Below are 7,524 nucleotides of genomic sequence, written 5' to 3'. Positions count from 1 at the left end.
AAGATTGAAAGAGAGAGAGAGAGGGGGAGAGGCGGGAGCGAGTGGGGGGGGGGGGGTGGAAGCTGCTAATATTTTGTTATAAAGTGGGCCGTTCCTGGAGGTACTGCAATACCAGGCCAACCCGTGGCGAGAGCGGAGCAAGCCCCTGACATCTCGCCTCTGACCAAAAATCAGTTTAATATCGTAGTTCCCATGTAGGGAACGTATCAGATATTAAGCTGATAAGAACAGATACTACACTTTCATCTTAGCCAAAAGGCCGAGAAGCGATGCCCATTCGCGGGCATGGGACCTGTTTTTGAAATAAAATCATTTTCAAATAAAGTAGTGTTTTACTCTCTGTTTTGTTAAATTCGCATCAACGAGCGAGTCAGGGTGATTGTACGATTTTTTTTCGAATAGATATAAGTTGTTTAGGGTATTTGCAAAATTATTGTAAACTTAAAAATAACAAAGGGGTGAATTATCAATCGCTATGATGCTTTAATGTAAATTCTCATTAGCTTCATACTCTAAATATTGTTATATCCAATGAGAGTGTTTGATTTCATTTTGTACTGCTTACTACGTTGGGTATCAAAGATGGCCGATTATGTTGATTTTAAAGTTATTTTGAACTGTAAAATATATTTCGGTATAATGTTATCTTATAAATAAAATTTTACATTTGCAAATAAATATTGATTGTTTAAAATCACATAAAAAATTATTTAATTGAATTATATGCAATCCAGCAAATATTTCTCATTCTAATTTTCAGGTTTATTTTGCTAAATTAGGGGGAGGAGTTTCGTTAGTTGCACATTCATGAATATAGTGGCATCCTTAATTTTTCCTTAATTGCATTATTCCCATTAAGACCACTTTAAAAATGTACAAGAATATGTTAGATAAAAATAATCTGAATATCTTGTATTTAATGGTTCTTATACAATTTTCCGAACAAAAAAATCGGGAACTCATTTGCATATTCCATTGACCTTTCTAGTGACCCCACCCGGACAATACATTTGCATGGTTGCAGGTTTTATAATGGTGGATGCGAGTCATGCAAAATGTCTGAAAAGGTGATCGAAAACCTGTTTAAACGATACAGGAAAACAAAGAGAAAAGAAAGAAATGCGATCGGGATCAATTAGGCCTACCGGTAATCAAGATTAAGCAAACGGTCTCTGAATTTCTCCAAAATATAAGGATATAAATACCGCAGACCTTTTAGTACGTATGAAATTACTCACTTTGACAAGTAAATATTGCAGTGTGTTTATATCAGATATGTTAAAATTAACTAAAAACAATTAATGTGCATTTAATTTTAAGTTGTATACTAAGTAGATTTTTAATTGAGTGCTAAACTTGACACAATAAGAATCAAATCCAGAATGGCCAACAATGACTTAAAAACTGAATTTTATGTTTGAATGGTCTAAACATTTTGGATATGGAACCATGACAAGTGTATTAAAAAAGAGAAGAGTGGTTAAAGAAACCATGCAAATCAATACTTTTAGATTCCTTGTGAGTATTTATTAAAGTTATATCAATTTTTGTCTATTAAATTATTTCTTGTTAAGATTAATGAAATTTTGGTGTGACTTTTTGGTAAGAGATTGTGAGAATCCTTACTGGCCTAGGACCAATTCTTGCCAAGTATTGGTAAAAAATTTAAATCAGCCATATGACCTCATTTCTCACTTAAAATTCTGAAATCACATTGCAGCGCAGAACTAGTATGCCTCGTGCCATTATATTTACTTATTTGCCTATTTCTCAGAATGTATTAAACACATAATTTTTTGGGAGGGAGGGGGCCAGGGGGTCCTCTTTACATTGTGCAGGTCAGTGCAGAAGAACCTTTTCTGATTCTAAGATCTCATTATTTTATTCATATTATTCATAATATTTATTTTTTTTTTTACAAATTTCAACCAAATGAATTTTCTAGGGAGGAAAAAACAAAATGTTGTGTCATTTTCAAAATTCAATAAATACATACATTATGTAAAGGTTTAAAAAGATAGGTACGGATTTACAGGGGTTAATAGTCTTGCTTGCAAAGTAAATTGCAATAAATAGCATTGCACAACTTCTACATATTACACCCTGACAAGAGCTGTACAATCCATAGCATCCTAATTTTGCTGTGGAGCATACAAGCAGAGTTCCAAAATTACAGTGCTAATGCTTTTCCATTCACATAGCCAGCTAGTCTCATGTGCCACTGGTTCCCATATTAACCCCTGGGTTGAAAGATTGCATAAGTACAGTAAATTAACTTTCCATGCAAGGTTACAATGAACCATGATAGTGGCAGACAGGACTTGAATCCAGGGCCACCGTGTCCAAACCAGTCGACGCTATCAAATGTGCCATACACCTCTGTTATATGTAAGTATTACACACATTACACTTAACGAGGCCGAGTACAGAACGAATACGCACGCTTTTGCGCAGAATTTCATTTGTATTGTGACGTCATCTTTTTGCTTGGTTGACGCCATGGCGTGATAGTTTCAACTGCAGATATTCAACGAAAATTGTTGAAAATATCTCGTTTGATGTGTACAAATAATGTCATATTGTGGAATAAACATAAATGTCTCGAAGTATAAGCTATATTTGCTCTCGGGTCGAAAACGTGAAGAGGGTTCAGCAAGCCTAGCCCTCTGTCACGTTTTCTTAACCCGCCTAAATATAGCTTAATTCATATATTTCAAGACAGTAACTATGTATTTTATATTAATGACCCTTAATAGGTGATGTTATATATTTTTTTATTACTTAAATATGTCTGAATGTTTTAATAATACTATATAGATCACCTTTCCGCCTTTGTCAAGTAAAAAATAGCCAATATCTGACGAATCTGGGAAATTGGGCATACAAAAATCAACTTTGATAAGACCCCTGGAACAAACCAGGAGGTAAAAGGTTTTTTTAATTTGACCATTTGATGCCTTTTAGCAATAACTTTAATATGTAGAACAGAAAAAGAAATCCCTAGGGCAGAAGTTTTGAAAAAATGTAAAAAATATGCAAAATTGATACATTTCAAGCAAAATCCCATAGGGTCCTATGTTAAAGATTAACAAACTTTGAGATGACCCCCTAAACAAACTGTGGTAAATGTCGTATTTTTTAATCTTAAAATAATAATTATATCAGTAGAAATTCATGTAAAAAGTTTCATCCAAAAATCTAGGGCAGAACAAATTATACCCGGCCTCGTTAAGCATTACACCAAGGTTGTCTATAAAAATTGAAGTAGAAGGAAGAAATAAAAAAAATAGAATGGGGGTCTGGAGGTATAACTTATAGCAGATTGTGTTTGAAATGCAATAATAGCTGGGTAATTACATCATTATAATTCCCCGCCCCCAGTCTTAGAGACAACCTTGATTACACACATTACATTTAAGTACATGTATTACACACATTACGTGTAAGTATACTCTGGTGAGTCTGGTGGCTGCAGAAGACAACACTAATCCCCATGATGTTGTCAGTAGTTATGAAGACTGAAGAGGAAGAAGTGGATGATGAGACAGCTCTTGGCGGTAACTAAAACAAATCTAGTCATCAACAAACATAATTTACTTGTCGTCCATCCAAATATTTTAAATTTGATTAGCGAAATATATTTTTATGAGAATGTAATAAGTTCGTTGTTTAAATTTTTAGTTTATTTGTAGGCATATATGGAAATGGTCATGTATTGGAAAGGTGGTGTTCTCAACTCACTCTGCACATGCACAGGTACATGAATTGTGGTGATTTGTTGCAAGCCTCCCCAAGTGAAGTTGGATCTTCCTGTTTTTACACCAAGATACAGAGATCACCTGAGATACAGAAGGAACCATTAAGCTGACTCCTATGTCAGAATTCAGTTGTATCTAAGGTAAGTTAAAATTTAATGATTTTAAACAAAATAAGTTTTCCTTTTATTTGAATGTTTTTTTTTAATTGTTTTTGAATGACTTGAAAATCTATACACGTATTTCTCATTCTTAATTTTTTGTTTTGATATTAAGCAAAGATGCATAGTTTTTTTAACAGGTAAATATTAAGTGATGGTAGGATGGACATATACTGTGGAATCATTAAAATTCGTGGTGGCTCAATTTTCGTGGTATTCGTGGGTAGCGCTTGCCCACGAATTTACAATGAATTTCCTCAACGAAATTTAATAATAAAAGAATAAGTCTACCATCTGAAACTAAAAACTGATGGATCCACGAAATTACATCCCCACGAATATGCAAAAAACACGAATTTACTTCCTCAACGAAATTTAATAATAAAAGAATAAGTCTACCATCTGAAACTAAAAACTGATGGATCCACGAAATTACATCCCCACGAATATGCAAAAAACACACAATCCACGAAAATTGACCCCCACAAAATTAAATGACTCCACAGTAGTATTTCACATTCAGTGCATTACTACTCTTACACAATTACAGAAAAATTACCACAAAGAAAATGTTGTACATTATTACAATGAATTTAAGAATGACTTTATTTTAAAGAATCAAACAGAAACACTGTTTCCCAAACTGCTTACAGTTTTTCATTAACACAGCAATAGTACAGTATCTCTGTATAGAAATTGCAACTGTCCCATTAAAATTAAATGTATTTTACATCTTGATTTTTTATGTTTGTTAGAAAAACCATATCCAAATAATTATATGTATCATTACTCATTTACTTTTGGCATGGTATTAAAAATTTGAGAAAGATAAAAAATCAATGCAGTGAGTTTGAATGAACAATATTTTATAACCTGTTTAAAAAAGTTATTCAAAGTTTGTGATTTTTTTGTAGTTTCATTACATACATGTGTATTTAGTTGTTCATAAAAGATGCAAAAAAATTACAAAGATATGGTTTGATGAATCACAAGACTATAAAACCTGTTGCCTTGGACCAAGTACATCATAAACAGATTTTGAAACGCTGCAAGCATCAGTAATCTATAATTATGAGGAATTTTTTGTAGTTTGATTAGGGCCCCACTCTGCAGATGCTCTATAGTGAATGTGTTGCCTGTCTGTAAAGCTGTTAATCTGATTTCATTTGTCTGCAGGGCATTCCTATTCCCTCTTAAGCCAAGTTGCTCTTAATCCATCCATACAGCGCTCGTGGTCAGAGGATGTTTAGTGACCTTGAACCAAATTTTTGAATCAAAGGTCAAGGTCAAATAAACTTTTTGTGTAAAATCTGTATTGTGGGCATCTTTTCTCAATTCTTGGTCTAATAAAAGAAAAATTGATCACTGAGTGCATGTGGGTAGAGGATATATGCAGTAAGAAATTTTTTTGATCTAATATCAAGGTCAAGTTCCATGTAAAATCCTTGTCAAGAGCACTTTTTTCTTTTTGGTAATTACCCAATTTGCCAGAATTGTTGCTTTAGGGTGTTTGATTCAGAATTTGCCACCATTTTTCTGATGAGCATTATAAAGGGACACCACTATAAATGTCTGCTGCCAAGATCTTCTTGTAGAAGAGAGATCCAAAGGAATGGCTGAAGAAAGACTTGCCAAACATTGTAATGACCAAGCAGAAATTTAAAAAAGTTAACTTATATTCAAACCACAGGTATATTTGTATTTGAATTTCCTTTGGTCATATATTCATGTATAAATCATGAAATTACTCTTTTACCTGAATTTCCACCATATCATGTTTTTCGCTGTTACAAAAATTTATGCATCTAATTTGAAAATCCTGTTTGTTAGCGGTATCACTTACATAATATCAGCTGAACATGGAATTTTTTTTAATCTGATATTATTGAATAGCTCAGAGCGAATTCCTTATAGTCCATCTTCTTACTGTTGTAGAAACCACCTGGCTGCTCAGGAGAACAATGGTCAATAAGACAGAGGGCCAATCACAAACAAGGAGGAACATATAATTATGGTATTTATGTTCATTTAGAGGTCAATTTTGTGAACTGAGGATTGAAAGCTTATATGCCTGGATATGTTGTGCAAAAAATAATTTTAGTTATCTAGACTTAGTACATACATAATATTTTCTTCGCTTAAGGTACCACTGATCTTTCAATGAGACTGGAGTAGGATGGTCTTATGAGGCCAAAATGGAAAAGATGTTTTCATACATTCAGACTCCGCCCTTACACCAAAAGTTTTGAAAGGAATGGCTACATGGAGAGGAGATGAATGAAGTATTGTTTTGCATCTTGATGACCTATGCAGAACTTTATGAGCCGTGTTCCAATTCCACCAATCCAAACTCAACAGCATGTCAAAGAGCAGAGACCAAGATTTTATACTAAATATAGGATAATTAATCATGACATTGCATACATTTTAACTTGAGTAAAAGATTAATAATGAAACATTGACTGATTATTGTTTTATTATTTATGCCATTCTGCCTTGATTTCATAAATCTCATTGGTCTAAAGAACAATGATATAGTTTCCATCCAAAGTTTGCTTTGCTGCCATGAAATGGTCTACCCATACATGTAAGTGATTGGCTCGGTTCCAGGCAACGTCACTAGATACAGCTAAAACAGTTTAAAGTACTTGAAGAATAAGTACATCTAGAGCAAAATTAAATATTAATTCAAAATTTTTAAAGAGATAAAATTCCTACCCATAAAACCACCTCCCCCACCCCTTGAAATATCATATATCTCTAATCTTTACCTATTTCTGAAAATACATGGACTGTTATGTTGGAGGGGGCAGGGTGGGAACAGATATGGTCAGATATTAGTTGTTTATGATATACTGTATATAGTACCCCAATCTTCATAAATAAACACACATGCGTGCAACACTGTGGTAGATTATGAAATAGTTCTGATTTTTGGCTCAATTATTGGATTAGCTTAGTTGTTATTTATTTCTTAAAGAGGTTACATGTAACGTAACCATGGTAACCAAGTCGTATATTTCCATTTTTACCGTTGCCATGATACAGACCCCGTGTTGATATGTGCACTTCTTCCACGTCGATCTCGCACCAGGCGTCACTCTTTTACACTCCTTATACAAATGTCTACATAATGTTGAGAACCAATAATAATGCATTAAATTTCCTTTTGTATGTTTTATGCAACATGATAAACGAGACCATATAGTTAATCAGATATATCTCCCTCCCTCCTACATGTACATCTCAAAAGACGTGAAAGAGTTTGTTTTAAATGAAATTTATACGAATTCTTTTATATATTTAAAAATGCGATGTGTTTTTCTTTCTTTCTTCTTTTTTCTGGTTGACAAACACATACTTGGAAACGAAAAGGAAAGTTAATTTGTGTTTTGTACCCGTGTATGATTGAAAAAAAAACCACAGTTTACTCTCCGTTTCATTTACATCCATACAAAACACATAATCAAATCGGTTTCATTATTAATCCAAACACTTCATTAGTGCTGGAATTATTACTTTTGCGATGACAAAAATATTCTTATATGCGGTCTTCTTTTACTTTGGAATACAGTCGCTATTGAAAATCTTGTAGATCTATATATGCA

The 7,524-nt window shown here is 33.3% G+C and overlaps 1 long non-coding RNA gene and 1 other non-coding gene across 3 annotated transcripts; one reads left to right on the top strand and one right to left on the bottom strand.

The window, feature by feature from the left end:
• Positions 1-78: 78 nt before the first annotated feature.
• Positions 79-271, bottom strand: LOC117683324 (U2 spliceosomal RNA). The gene has a single exon (XR_004597391.2). It is a non-coding gene; the product is annotated as a U2 spliceosomal RNA (small nuclear RNA).
• Positions 272-1,947: 1,676 nt separating this feature from the next.
• On the top strand, positions 1,948-6,362 carry LOC105339759 (uncharacterized). 2 transcript variants are annotated; one of them, XR_010712761.1, is made up of 4 exons: positions 1,948-2,388; positions 3,693-3,898; positions 5,852-5,930; positions 6,060-6,362. It is a non-coding gene; the product is annotated as an uncharacterized lncRNA (long non-coding RNA). The 2 variants fall into 2 exon arrangements; XR_010712762.1 differs by having other exon boundaries at positions 5,436-5,930.
• The last annotated feature ends 1,162 nt before the right edge of the window (positions 6,363-7,524 follow it).

The sequence above is a fragment of the Magallana gigas genome, chromosome 4 (genome assembly GCF_963853765.1).
Source record: "Magallana gigas chromosome 4, xbMagGiga1.1, whole genome shotgun sequence".
Lineage (NCBI taxonomy): Eukaryota > Metazoa > Mollusca > Bivalvia > Ostreida > Ostreidae > Magallana > Magallana gigas.
The sequence above is the reverse complement of the archived record's forward strand: the minus strand, read 5'-3'. Positions and strand labels throughout refer to the sequence as shown.